The following is a 15396-nucleotide window of genomic DNA, read 5'->3' on the forward strand; positions in this document are numbered from 1 at the left end:
CCTCACTGGAGCATACCCCCTGAACAAAGCATATCCCTCAAACTGAATCGAAACTGTTCCGAACAGGGGCGTAACAAGGCTGGAGTGGGCCCAGAGACAAAATTTTAAAATGGGCCCCTCGCTGATACACACACACACACACACACACACACACACACACACAGTTCACATGTGACGCCTCTGGGGGGCTCCTCAAGGCATGGGGTCCCCCAGGCAGCCACCTCCCCTTGCCTAATAGTAGTTACGCCCCTGGTTCCGAACTAGTTCGACCATTGGCCAATTAGAACCAGGGGCTAGTTAGACTCAAATCAGCTTGCAGACTTTCGCTGGTGGTCCAGTTCCAATTCAGTTCGAATTTGAACCAAACCTCCAGAATTGGTTACAAGCACATCCCTATGTGAGACTTATTGGGCTTATTGTTAAAGCTTAATTTTCACTGTCAGAAATAATATTAAGTGAAGCAGCACAAATTGAAGAGGACAAAAACAAACATAGTAGTTTACAAATTCTGCCACTATAGCTCATAGTCCTCCATAGAGCTGCACAGGTGATAGCCTGGCAGGTGATAGCCTGGCAGGCACACGTGATAGCCTTGAATCTAAGCAACTTCCAAATATCTTAATCCCATTCATTTCCCTTTTTTTGGACTATCAATTTTTATTAATTTTAACAATAGCAATATTGTCATTCATTACAAATACACACATAAAAGATGGACTTCCCGCTCACATTTCTTCGTGAATCATCAACTATAAAATTTACCCTTGCTATAATAATAATTCAAAACATAAGTTCAAGCCCTTACAAACATAATTAAACTAACCAACCTGCGATTTATACTAAATTTCAAACCCTGCTGTCAAGTCCATAGTAGGGAAGTAATTTTTTAAATACAACAAAAATGGTTTCCAATCTTCTTTAAAACATTCCAAGTTTTGATCTCTTAATAGTGCTGTAAGTTTTACAATCTCCGCATATTCCAAAATTTTTATCAGCCAGTCTTCTTTTGAAGGCAGTTCACTAGACTTCCATTTCTGTGCATATATAATTCTAGCTGCCGTAGAGGCATACATAAAAAATGTTAAATTGGTTGTAGAAATAGCTCCTTGTGTTATTCCCAGCAGGAAGGATTCTGGCTTCTTAGGAAATGACATTTTAAATATTTTCTTTAATAATAATAATAATAATAATAATAATAATAATAATAATAATAATAATAATAATAATTATTATTATTATTATTATTCGATTTCTATACCGCCCTTCCAAAAATGGCTCAGGGAGGTTTACAAAGAGAAATAACAAATAAGATGGCTCCCTGTCCCCAAAGGGCTCACATTCTAAAAAGAAACATAAGACACACACCAGCAACAGTCACTGGAAGTACTGTGCTGGGGGTGGATAGGACCAGTTACTCTCCCCCTGCTAAATAAAGAGAATCACCACGGTAAAAGGTGCCTCTTTGCCCAGGTAGCAGGGGTTAGTTCATTATATATCATATCCCAATAGGCTTTAGCCTTCCCAAAGGTCTACCACATGTGAAAAAATGTGCCTTCAGAATGTCCACACTTCCAACATTTGTTTGAAACATTTTTATACATTAAAGCCAGTTTTTTTTTGTCAGATACCATCTATACATCATTTTATAATAGTTTTCTTTGATAGCATAACATGCAGTAAATTTTAAATCCTTTTTCCATGACTTTTCCCAGGCTGCCATTTCTATATTACGCCCCGCATCTTGAGCCCATTTTATCATAGTCGTTTTAACCACTTCTTCTCTTGTCTCCTCCAAAAGCAACAGTTTATACATTTTAGAAACTAATTTTTCATCATTTTGACATAATTCCTTCTCAAAATTTGAAGTCTGGTCCTCAAATCCGACTTTAAGGTCCTTCTTATACATCTCATTTAACTGATGACACTGAAATCAATCTCTAACTATATCTTGTATTTCAATTAAACTTTTTAACTTACAATCCTTTTCGTGAAAATGTCTCAAATCCCTATAGGTACCCCAACCCGTTTGCATATTTACTTCTTTACGCGATAAAGCTTCAATCGGAGATACCCATAACGGAGTTTTAGGTTCAAACCAATTTTTATATTTTAACCACACCCTCATTAAACTCCTTCTCACATAATGGTTCAAAAAATCTTTATGTATTTTACTTTTTTCATACCATAAATATGTATGCCAACCAAACCTTCTGTCAAACCCTTCTAAATCAAGAATTCTAGGGTTTCTTAGCGTTATCCATTCTTTTATCCATGTCAAACAAACAGCATCAAAATACAACCTTAAGTCTGGCAAGGTAAGACCGCCCCTTTCCTTTGCATCTGTTAGATTCTTAAAATTAATTCTTGGTCTTTTCCCCTGCCAAACAAATTTAGTTATGTCCTTCTGCCATTGCTTGAAACAAGTTAAAGTGTTAATTATGGGAATAGTCTGAAAGAGAACAACATTTTAGGCAAGACATTCATTTTCACCACTGAAATTCTTCCCATTAAAGAGAGATTCATTTTGGACCATCTTTCTAGATCAGTTTTCAATTCCCATTCATTTCCAAATATACATGATTTAGGGTCAAACCACACACTGCTTTAAGTACGTGCTTGGTTATTAAAGGTTTAAATCAGGCCTGCTCAACTCAGCTGTTTTTGTACCAAAACTCCCATAATCCTCAGACACAGTGGCCAATAGCCAGGGATTATGGGAGTTGTAGGGCAACATCTGCAGGAGGCTGGAAGTTGAGCAGCCCTGGTTTAAATCGTTACTGGATCAGGGCCCCTGTGGTTTGGGATAATGATGGAAGGCACCAAAGAGAACATTCTTTGAAATCAGCAGGGGGACAACCTGGATCAGGATCATGGTTGAGGGGGAGTGTTTAAAGACTCCCAGTCCAAATCCAGTGGTTATTTAACCTTAAGAAAACAAGTACATTCTTAAAGCAATGTGTAGTTTTACCACTGGACCATAACTTTTGGGTCACAATCCCATATGTAGTATAGCCACTTACAGAGTTTTCTGAAGTACTACAGATCCCAGCAGTTAGGGGTGTGCACAGAACTCGTTTTGCCAGTTCGGTTCAAATCTAAACTGGATTTGTACCAACACAGCCCATTCTGCTTCCGGTCAAATCAGACCCTGTCTGGTCCAACCACGGGACTGATTCGAACCAGTTTGTGGACCAGTTCGGGGGATCTAAGGGTAAAGGGGAGTCTGGTGAAGAGTCACCTTTACCAGTAAAGTGCTCACACAAATGACCTCTGCACATGTGTGGAGGTCACTAGAATGGGCCAGAGAAGGCTCAAACTGGGCTGCTGCTGGCCTGGGCTACTCTGGAAGAAGCCAGCAGGGGTAGGGGCAGCCACCACCACCCCTGTCACTGCCCCCACTGCTTCCCCCCCACCTCCTTGCTGCTGAAAATCGAGTTAAGTACCCCTGATTCCCCTCTTGCCCCCTCTCTAGTTATAGGGGAGCCCCCCTGCCCTTTACTGGTATTTACTGCCCCTCACCATGTCCCCCTTTACCAGTAGAACCTCAAACTGGTCTATATCAGTCCGATTCAAACTGGGGCCGGGCCGGTTCAAACTCGAACCAGCTCCCCCACTTTGAGGGGCAGGTCCAGTTCAAACACAGAGTAGTCAAACTGGGCCAGTTCAATTCAAACTATGGTTCGAATTGAGCCAGCTCACACATCCCTACCAGCAGTCTGTAAAGCAGATACAGGAAGTGGCATCAGATATAGGAAGTAGCAATACAGACAGAGACTCAGGGACAGAGAGTGGTAGGAAATGAAAGGCTTAACAAATGTGTTACGTTAATGTTGCTGCTCATTATATACCTTAATATATTTTAAAACTCTGGGGCTCTTTTTAAAAGATTAAACAAGAGAGCACACAACACTATACATAGTTACTTGTACTTAAGTCCCATTGGATTTCCAGGGACTTGAAGTTGAAGTACATTGTTGAGCCACCTTCTGGTGCATAGAATCACAAAACTGATTCTATGCAGATCCAGATGGATGTACTTAGAATCAAGGTGAAAAAGGTTCTGCAGATTTGATTTTTGAGACCAGCTGAACTCATGCTGGCCCATAATATTTGCAAAAGGGGTTTCAAGCTATGTCCCTCCAGCTGCTGTTGACTACAAGTCCCATCATCCCCACTCATAGTGGCCAATAGTAAAGGGTGATGGCAATTGTAATTAAGAACTGTAGGAGGGACACAGTTTGAGACTCCTGGTTTACAAGAACTGGATTCATGTGGAGTTCCACCATGAGTGCAAATTGCAAAATGTCCTCTGATGGTAGTGCAAAGTGTCTCCTGGTGCAAAATGTCCACTGAAAAATGCAAAACAATCCAACACTGCAGATTGTGGACCTATTAGGATGGTCCATCCAAAAAAAACCTGCTGGATCCTGTAGGATTCCAAAAAGACTTGGAGGGTATTTATGTTGGTCCTGCCAGTGATTCTTTTGATGCCCTGGTGGGAACCTGGAATAGGGAACTCACCAGGGCGGTAGGCACAATTGCTCCCAAGTGTCCCTTTTGATCTGGTTCAAAAATGGCCCCTGTTATACAGAGGAGGAGTTGTGGGGGATGAAGCAGCAAGGTAGGTGACTGGAACACACGTGGAGGAGAATTCTGCTCAGATTTGACAGGATACAGCATAGGACCCATTTGAAGGTTTATGCAGCGGCGGGGTGTGTGGCAAAAAACTGATTTTGGTCTGCATGCATTACGACCGCAGTTTTGTGTTCAGCAGAGCTATCCTGGGTCACGAGGAGTTTAATTTCTGCCCCTTCTGTTTTAAATCAGTCCCTGGAAACTTTGTTCTGCTGTGATGTTTGTAATGGGTTCTTTGCAAATAAAATTTCTTGTATTCAGGCCGACTTGGACTCCACTATTTCTGCAAAGTCTATGAAGGGGGTGTCCAGCAATCCCTTTTGCAGTATTAGATTGGATCAGTTTCAATCCATGATTCCTGAGGATGTGGACAAGCTGCATGAGGCGGTGCAGCCTACCACTTGTTCTCTGGATCCTTGCCCGGCTTGGCTGCTCCTATCTAGCAGGGAGATTGTTGGAGGTGGCCTAGTTAATATCATAAATCAGTGAGGGAGGGTAAGGTGCCTCCTTGGTTGAAAGAGGCAATGGCTAGACCGCTTTTTAAGAAGCCTTCCCTGCATCCCTTAGCGATGGGTAGTTATAGGCCAGTCTCCAAACTTCCATGGTTGGGCAAGGTGATTGAGAGAGTGGTTGCCGACCAACTCCAGGCAGTTTGGGAGGAAACTAAATATCTAGACTCATTTCAAGCTGGCTTTAGACCTGGTTTTGGGGTTGAGTCAGCCTTGGTAGGCCTGATAGGTGACCTTTACTGGAGAATCAACAGAGGGAGTGTGACTCTGCTGGTTCTTTTGGATATCTCGGTGACGTTCAATACCATCAACCATGATACCCTTCTGGATTGCCTGGGGGAGTTGGGGAAATGCGGCACAGCTTTGCAGTGGTTCTTCTCCTATGTCTTAGGTAGATTCCAGGTGGCGGAGCTTGGTGATAGTTGCTCCTCAAAACAGGAGGTGTTATATGGAGTTCCTCAGGGCTCCATTCTGTCACCAATGCTTTTTAATATCTACATGAAACTGCTGGATGAGGTCATCAGGAGATTTGGTGCTGGGTGTTATCAGTGTGCTGATGACACCTAAATCTATTTCTCCTTGTCATCTTCCTTATCAGGAAATGGCATTCATTTTCTAAAAGCCTGCCTACAGGCAGTAATGGGCTGGATGAGGGATAACAAATTGAAATTGAATCCAAGCAAAACGGAGGTTCTCGTTGTAGGGGTTCAAAAATTTGAGGAATGAGTTAACTCTTCCTGTGCTGGACAGGGTTACACTCCCCTGGAAGGAACAGGTATGCAGCTTCGGAGTTCTCCTGGACCCAGGCCTCTCCCTGATACCTCAGGTGGAAGCTATAGCCAGGAGTGCTTTCTACCAGTTTTGGCTGATTTGACAGCTACATCAACCTCAAAACAGTGTTGCATCAGCTGCTAACCTCCAAGCTTGACTATTGCAATGCACTCAATGTGGGACTGCCTTCGTACGTAGTTTGGAAACTTCAGTTAGTTCAAAACGCAGCAGCCAGATTGGTCTCTGGGGCAACCCAGAGAAACCATATTATGCCTGTTTTAAAACAGTTGCACTGGCTGCCAGTATGTTTCCAGACAAAATACAAAGTGCTGGCTATGACCGTTAAAGCCCTGAATGGCTTAGGTCCGGGTTACCTTAAAGAGCGTCTTCTTCTGCATGATCCCCACCGCATGTTAAGGTTATCTGAGATGATCCATCTCTGTAGCTGCTCCTGTGCTGTGGAATGCACTCCTGGCAGAAATCCATAGCATGAGTTCATTGTTGGCCTTCAAGAGAGCCCTTAAAACCTATCTGTTTGGCCTGGCCTTCCAGGATTTTTAAACTGCTTAAAATGTTTTAATTGTTAATGGTTTTATACTGTTTTTAAATTGTTTTGTAATGATTGTTTTTAAAGGACTGATTCACTGGTTTTATTTTTGGTGCTGTGCAGCGCCCAGAGCCGTTTGGATGGGGCTGTACATAAATGTAATAAATAAGTAAATAAATAATGAATGAATGTCCCCTGATGGTAGGAAGAACAACCTATGCTATAAATCCATCTAACGGCAGATGAGCAGTGTGTTGCAGTTCTTGAATACGGGGTGAGGTGGGAGGGCGGTGTTTCAGTGCTCATGTTAGATTATTGAGTATAGAATATTGACTAGATTGTGCTATTACAAGACTGGCATGGCAACTGCCATCTTATCTAGACCCAAGACCAGGATGTTATCTATGCTATCTATGTACTGTTGGAGGCTGATCAAGCTGCCCATCAAAGAGAGGTGCACATGCATAGGTTTGTGAGGTGGCCAAGAAGTGGGGGGTGCTCCATGAACACTCCACTGTGCATAATCACTGCTCTTCCACTATTACCATTATTCCCAATGGCACTAGTGGTGGAGCAGTGATTACACACAGCTTTGTGTGTATGGACGCTCCCCCACCTCTACTGCCAGCAAGGACGGGCTCTTGCCTGACTCAAGTGGCACATGCATGTCCCTTACAGGGTGGCGCACTGTGTGATACATCACCCACTGGATTTGCCAACTCCATGAAGATGAGCAGTTAGGATACTTCTAGTTTCAAGAGATGACTGCAGTATCTGGGGGTGGGGAGAGAGAATAAAGCAATCAGTGAGATTTTACAATTTCCACTGGTTCCTTTCTATTATTATACAAAATATCAACTCTATTTCGGAAAATAAAAGTATTTTGAAATCCTGCGCTCACTTTATGTTCTTACTTTATGTGCTGGAACATAGAAACTCTTTAATTCTGTGTGTTATGTCGTTGTGAGCTCAACGCATTTATTGTATTTACCTGAATCCAAGACTATGTTTTTCCAAGTTTTTTTAATATTAGAAATCAGGAGGTTGTTTTAAATGCACAATCCTGTTCCTTTGAGTAAATGCAGGTATAACCTGTATTTTACCTCTACTTTTAAAGAGGGTCACCTTAAATTCAGAGTCATCTTCGATTTGGGTAAATATGGTAGTGTCTTCATTTTGCCTATGAAAGAGCTTTGCAAAACATGAAAGCTTATCTGCAAATTAATCACCAGGGTGCTTTCCAGATGGCAACTTAAAATTGCTTCACTACATATAGGCTTGGTGTGCATTCGTACGATCCGGCTTTTGACACTGTCTTGCATATGGGAACAGCAAGGTGCCATTCACATAGCCACAGCCTGTATTTGGATCTTATCTTGACCTTTCAGGCTTAAAGTGTTGTATGTGTGTGAGAAGATAGTAGCTGATTTTCTTAGTTTTGAGAACAGTTTGCAGCCTTGCGTCATTTTTTTTGGAGCTACCGTGTGCAGGGGCTTATCAATGGATATATCTTAATCTCTGCCTCTCAGCTTTTGAAATCAACTTCTAAAAAAGGAATTCCTACTGACCTTGTGCAAAACAACCAGCCTCTGCAATTGGCTTTAAAATAATTCTCTGGTGGTGCTCTTGCACAATGATACCAGCATTACCTCCTTCAGTTACAACCTGCCATTTTATTTTGCAAGTCCCTGGGGCTCTTGCACAGATTCACAGGGAGGGAGGGGGAAGGAGGGGAGGGGAAACAGTCCTGTCATCTACACCCCCCCCACACACCACCCTGTTTGTGGACCCAGGGGCAATGGGTTGCTTCCTCTCCTCCTCCTTTCTCTCACTCTCTCCCCTCAAAGCCACAGCATGGGAGGAAGTTGTGTAAAATCCAATGGTTCACCCTAACCAGATTCAAAACATGACACGCTTTGAAGCTGGTTAGCGTTCGCTGTCGGATTTTACACCACTTCCTCCCACACTCAAGCTCGTAGTCTGGAAAGCACCCAGGATAGTAAAATTCTCTCACTTTCTGTATTGAGTAGGCTTTAGTTTGCAGATTCAAGCTTTACTTATATTTTCCATATCAAAAGTGGGGGAAATAGACAGCTTAGTCTTGTTTATTTCAGTAGCACTGAAGATTGGCTCTGGAATGAACTCATTCTTCTGTGGATTTTGATCTGCGCTATGGATTTATTGGGAAGAGCTACCTCAGTGATTTTGATGCAACAGAAGGTTTCCTGTGGAATAAGATTATCGGTTTGGAAGAGAAAATAAATTCAGGTTTGCACTATGCAGTACTTGAATGGTAATGAGAACCGCATCTCATTAGGATTAGCAATGCAAAAAGGGTTCCAGTTAATGAACAGTGCAAACATTTTGGCAGTTGCCGAGTAGACTATTGCTGGGCTGTTCACGCTGTTGTAGCTTGAGTTTCTAATGAGGTTGTCCATTACCAAATTGGAATTTCAAGAGGTTTATTACTTGGCTAGAAAATTAATGCCTGAGTAAGACTTGGCACCCAAGGACTCCTCTCAAGAAGTATGGTCTATGACGTGTAATCTTCTTTGTGCTTTGTACAAAACTTGCACTTCAGAGGTTGTGAAGGATGGTTTACACTTTCTGTAGCCTGTCCAGAAAAGCTTCATGCCCTGGGAATGCAGACAGAAGGGGACAGCTTGCCTCAGCCAATTTGAAAAAGCAGGCTCTGTTATATGTTTTACAGAATCCACATCTACATGGTGCAGATTTGCTGGCCATGCAATTTAGTTTAGCTCACTCATTCGGCACTCTGCCTGTTTGTAAAGCCATTTGTTCATATTATCTGTGGTCATATTACTGCCAGTATGCTTTCATTCATGAGGACAATTGCAGCTTGGGGGAGGATTTAAACTGGTAAAACAGCAGAGGAGGGAAGGGTTAAGCCCCCTTTCCTCCGTGCCATGGCCCTGATTTTCTCTGATTCTCCAGTTATGTTTTTAATATTATTTTAAGGGAAATCTGAAAATAGATAGCTCAGTGTCAGATCTTGTTTGGCCTACTGAAAATGGGATCTGGAAATCCTCTCAGAAACATTCATGCTTTTTATTGAAGATGCCTGCCCCGTTCTTTGTATTATTTCACTATAAGTGCCCCCCTGAACCCCTCATCTAGGTGTGCTCTCTGGCAACTAGCCTCCCCTCGAACACCTGCCAAGTGCCCATCCTTGCTCACTGACCAGAGGCGCTCTTACCCCTGGACTTTAGGGCCAAAGTCCAGGGCCTCCTCAGCCTCTGGGACCTCTCAAATCCTCTTTCGTCTGTCCCGGGTGGTGTGGTTGCCCAGCGGAGCATGATAATACTTAATTTGTAGGGGGAGGGCCTCCAAATGCCTTTAGGTCCAGGCTCCAAAATTACCTAGGTGCACCTCTGTCAATGACAGATGCTCTTGGAACCAGGTTTGATGGCCCAGGCTGTGCCTAAGCCCCACCTGGTATCCTTGGACAAGGTGCTTGCCCTGCAGCCCTGCTTCCTACACTCCAGCCCAGTGTAGACCTTATTACTATTACATACCACTACTACAAATATTTATATACCGCTCTTCAACCAAAGATCTCAAAGCGGCTTACAAAGAAAAATAAATAATACATAAATAAGGTGGTGTCCTGTCCCCAAAGGGCTCACAATCTAAAAAGAAACATAAGGCAGATGCCCGCCACAGCCACTGGAAAGATGCTGTGCTGGGGTTCTGCTGGGCCAGTTGCTCTCCCCCTGCTAAATATAAGAGAATTACCACTTTAAAAGGTGTCTCTTTACTCAGTCAGTATATTAGTACTACGTACTACAATTACTATTACAACTACTGCTACTACAGATATTTATATAATGCTTTTCAATACAGTTCTCAAAATGGTTTACACCGAAAAGTAAACAATAAATAAATAAGATGCTTCCCTGTCCCCAAAGGGCTGACAATCTAAAAAGAAACACAAGGTAGATACCAGCAACAGCTGTGCTGAGGTTGGATAGAGACAGTTGCTCTCCCCTTGATATATGCCTGATAAAGAAGCACACTTTAAAAGGCACCTCTTTGCCAGTGCTCAGTTAGCAGGGGTTACAGCTTGGAACACGAGATTCCCCACTTGGATTCTCTCCCCTCCCCCTGCCTTTTATGTTTCTTCTCTTTTCAGAAGATCTAGGAGAGTTAACACTGCACTTTCACCCGTCTTCTCTCTCTGCTTTTGATTTCCCAGCTTTAAGTCTTGTTTTCTCCCCATTCTCTTTCTCCTAGTTTGGATAGCCTTCAGATCTTCATTTCATTCTGATAATGAAACCTCTCATTGCATTTACAGTATATCCCTTCTTCCCTTTAAAAATGAGACTCCTTTTCTGCAAAAGCCCTGGCATCTCAATTCTGTTTGTCACTATGAAGATACCTTACATTGGTTACCCCACCCAAACATCCCAATAATGCACACTACTCTTAAGAAGAGCCTTGCTGGATCAGGCTCCAGTCCTGCACTGGAAATCCCTACCAGTTTCCCACACTGGCTCACCAGATGCTCCTGGGAAGTCCACAAGCAGGAGATGGAGGCATGCCCCCTCTCTTGCTATTTGCTCCCCTGAAACTGGTATTAAGAGGCATCTTTCATCTGAACTTGGAGGAGGTAGCCTATAGCTATACACAGAATATAAGAAGTCTAAATGATTAATATTAGATGCTAACTGAGTATATTCTACCTTCCCACTGGTGCTTTAGAGTCCCATGGCTGCAGAAGGGAACAAATTCCCTTAGCATCGGAGTAATCCCCCCCAGCACTGGTTAAGAGGGGTTTTTTTTGGCGATCCTCTACCCCATTTCCCTCAGCAGCTGCCTCTTCCTGAAACTACATTCCCAACCCACAGTGACATATTTTTGGGAAGTACATTTGGCTATAGGGGGGACTGGAGATTGCTGAAAATTGCTCTCCCCCTTTATACAAGGCCCCTTAAGTGTATGGCACAGATAGAAAGTGGACTATTGTACGTTCATTGAATATAGATAAAGATAATATAAAAACAATTTAGAAACCTTTAAAAACAGTTACAACCATTTAAGAACAATGTTAAAACCTTGGAAGGCCAGACCAAACAAATACATTTTAAGGTTCTCTTGAAGGCCAGCAATGAACCTAAGCTATGGATTTCTGCCAGGAGTGCATTCCACAGCCCAGGAACAGCTACAAAGAAGACCTGGTTCCGAGTCACCATCAGACATACTGGTGGTAACTGGAGACATTATGACCTTAATGTGCAGTGGGGATCAAATAGTAGAAGGCATTCTCTAAGGTTAACCCGGACCTAAGCCATTCAGGGCTTTAAAAGTAACTAGCTGACCCTGCACTGAGCATCTGTGCAGTTGTGCACTGAGTCTGTGGCATCCCCTTGCAGCTCTCTCGCTGGCTCTCCCCCCGCCCCACAGCACGTTCACTCTCCGACCCACAGCGCGCTTGCTCTCCCCCCACAGCATGCTTGCTCTCGCCTTGCAGCGCGTCGCTCGCTTCTCCCCCATCAGCGCGCTCCCCCCCCCCCGCAGTTCTCCTCATTGGGCAGGCCAGGGCCAGGCCATCCTGCCACCGCCTCCCACCTCCTCCTCCTGTCTGGTAGGGCTTTGCTCGCCGTCTGCCCACCTCCTTGCCACCGCCATTATTTCTCCCCGCCACCGCCTCCTCTTCCTGGCTGGCGGGGCTTCGCCCACCATCCACCCACCTCTTCTGGCCGGAGGGGCTTTCCCTGCCAGCCCTCCACCTCTGCATCCTGGCCGCCGCCATTATTTCTCTCTGCTTCAATGCTGGAACTCTTGCACGCACTAGAGCAGCTGCACGTTTGTACTTGATTGCTTCCCTCACCTCAGAGATCTCCCCACCCTCACCTGAGCTGCACTCCTGCTCCTCCTCCATCCCGTTGCTTCCATCCCCTTCACCCTTCTTGGTCGTGGCTGCAGCATTGCTGCCCCTATTGGCGAAGCTGCAGCCCCCTATCCCCAGAGACCTCCCCACCCTCACCTGAACCCCACTCCTGCTCCTCCCTCCAGGAGCAGCAGCAGTGGTTGACCAGGCTGTTCCTCGCTGCTGCCACCACCATGGCCGCTCGTTCCCCTCAGGCCACTGACAGGCCCGGGCCCATCCCTGGCCTGCCTGCCTCCCTCTGACAATGGCCTTGGTAGCCCCAAACAGCAGCTGTGGTTAACTGGGCCCTTTCTTGCTGCTAGTGCTGCAATGGCCGCTCATTCCCCTCAGGCTGCTGACAGGCTCAGGCCCGTCCCTTGCCCTTCCTTCTGTCTCTCTTCCCCCTCCCTTCTTTTTTCTCTTTCTCTCTCCTCCACTCGCTCTTCCCCACTCTTTCTTACCCCTCCCTTCATGTTTTTTTCTCTCTCCCTCCTTCCCTGAGTTAACAGATTTTGTTCATATATATATATATATATATATATATATATATATATATATATATATATTCCTCTCCTCTACAATCAAGAACATCTTCCGAACAGTAACAGTTGCGTTCAAACTGACCTTAACCATCACAGGCTCCTCCTCCTTATCTGCATAGGGAATCCCCACTGCCCAATCACCACAGTACCACAGGCTCCTCCTCCCTATCTGCATATGGAATCCTCACTGCCCAATCACCATGGTGCTTCTGCTCTCACAGGCTCCTTCTCCCTATCTGTATATGGAATCCCCACTGCCCAATCAGGTGCTTCTGCTTGCAAACTCTGTCAGCCAATCGCCTCCTTTCTACCACGTCCCCATGCATGGCCCATCTTGGAGAATTAATAATATAGATAACTGGCACTTTTTATTTTGTCCAGAAACATATCGACAGCCAGTGTAACTGTTTAAGTACAGGCATAATATGATCTCTCCAGGTTGCCCCAGAGACTAATCTGGCTGACGCATTTTGGACTAGCTGAAGTTTCCAAACTACGTACAAAGGTAGCCCCACTAGAGTGCATAGCAATAGTCAAGCCTGGAGGTTACCAGCTGATGCATCACTGTATAGATATATAGATGGACCAAGGGTCTGACTCAGTATAAAGGAGCTTCTTATGTTCCTACGAACTGTACATGCATACAGATCTGTATATGCATGCACTGTACACAGATTGTACCTGTGATTAACATAGTGTCTGAATAGGGTTAGTGACTCTCAAATAGTGGAGCTGACAGATTCCTTCTGGACATAAAACTGCAACCATCCAGCTGCAATTGCACCACTGCCATAGATGTCCAATTTAAATAGCGGCATCAGACTTAATGTTTTTTGCCACCCAAAGCAAGTATTCCTAGATAAAGAATTATTGTTGAAACAAGCAATGGCATTTAGTAGATATGCTAATTAATATCTAACAGCTATTTTCTTTAGCGCAATTAAATCCAGGCACATCTTTTAAATTTTTAGTGCTTTTAATCAAATGGCACCTTCATTTCTTTAGCAAACTGTTTCGCACACAATAGTTAAAAATACAGAGCAAATGCTCGGCAGCAGAGTATTCTGAAATTTAATGAAATTGTAACAACTGTCCTACTGAATCTAATTTAGGTGCTTATTTCAGACGCTTCATTTAATGTGTTAACAAAATAAATTGCATGTAATTGGAAGCATCAATACTGCAATGAAGGTTACTGAATTAGCACTGGTATGCAGGCAATAACACATTGGTATTAAAGAGGCAAAAGCAACACCAATTCTTTTCAATTTAAATAATTAGGGATAGAAAGTAGTTTAAGGTATGAAATTAGTCTTTTATTCCTCATTGTTTGGCTTGTACATATTTTCTTTTCTTCTCTGTATAACTCTATGATTTATCCCTTTAAAATGGTTCAGTTCTGTAGGCCAAATTTTCAACTAGGCCCATGAGCTGTAGTATAGGGTTGTTCACAAACCAAGGTTTATGCACTGGTTTGGCGCTGAACCAGTTCGGATGAGGTCCAAACTGGTTTGGCACCATAGAGATGGTGCCTGCATGCACCGGCACCATTTGTGTGTTCAGCAACACCAGGCTGGTCAGCAATGCCATGTGCATCCTGGCACTGTGTGCGGGTTCTTGGGAAGAGCATTGCCACAGAGGAATCTCCATGTGGCGGCATAGAGCAGGTAAGAACATGCTCTCGCCTGTTTTTTAAAGATCGTGCTCCCTGCTCCCCTCCCTGCGGCACTGAACCAGTTCATGCAAATGAAGCTTGGTTTGTGCACATCCCTACTGTAGTACAAACTGAAATAAAAATATATGAGGTTTCTTATAAGCTGCGGCTGACATCCAGGTGAACGAAAAACTGCTGCAGCAATGCTGTGCATGCTCTATGAGAGAGGGACTACTTTTTGTCAATCTCTCCTTCCCTGTGAAGCCAACTGTGACTCCCAAAAATATGTCCCTGGGGTTGTGAAGCTTTCAAGGACATATTACTGGAAGCCAAAACATACTTTTGTAGGGAGGAGAAAGCAGTGAAAATTGCCCCCATCCTCCTCTGTGTATGTTCAGCTGTGGAGCAAGCCTTTGGCTGCACTGTGTAGCAGCCTCTCTGTGAGGGCACAGCTTTTGCTCCATCCTCCTAATACTCTGGAACATATCAGCCAATATTATTAAAAGCCTTGCTTCCATGAGTTGATAATTAATCTATGTTCTGAAAATCAGGCTTGGAAGGAATCTCAGCTGACTACCCAAAATCTCCAGTTCTGGTAAGCAAATCACATGATAGGGATGCACATAAACAATGGAAAAGAATTAGACATGAACAATGGAAAGAATGCTAATTTCATTTTCAGCAGTGACTGGTTCCTGTGAAGTGTAGGTCTCTCTTGGCTGACATTGAAGGATGTGTTCTAACTATGGACACCAACAAAATAATTTTTTAAAAAAACATTCCTATCAATAGATTCTGAACTTATTGTAGCTTATCCAAAACTGAGGAGTATTCATGGGTAGATTACT

General features: G+C 43.8%; 1 long non-coding RNA gene across 2 annotated transcripts in view; it reads right to left on the reverse strand.

Moving 5' to 3' along the window:
- Positions 1 to 245: 245 nt before the first annotated feature.
- Positions 246 to 15396, reverse strand: part of LOC128349931 (uncharacterized) — a 56859-nt gene continuing 41708 nt past the window's right edge. The window contains exon 3 of one of the 2 annotated variants that reach the window (XR_008319074.1): positions 246 to 7236. This is a non-coding gene — a long non-coding RNA (uncharacterized LOC128349931). Of the gene's footprint in view, positions 7237 to 13606; positions 15292 to 15396 lie in introns of those variants that run through there. The other variant, XR_008319072.1, reaches the window with a different exon arrangement.

Source organism: Hemicordylus capensis, chromosome 3, assembly GCF_027244095.1.
Source record: "Hemicordylus capensis ecotype Gifberg chromosome 3, rHemCap1.1.pri, whole genome shotgun sequence".
NCBI lineage: Eukaryota > Metazoa > Chordata > Lepidosauria > Squamata > Cordylidae > Hemicordylus > Hemicordylus capensis.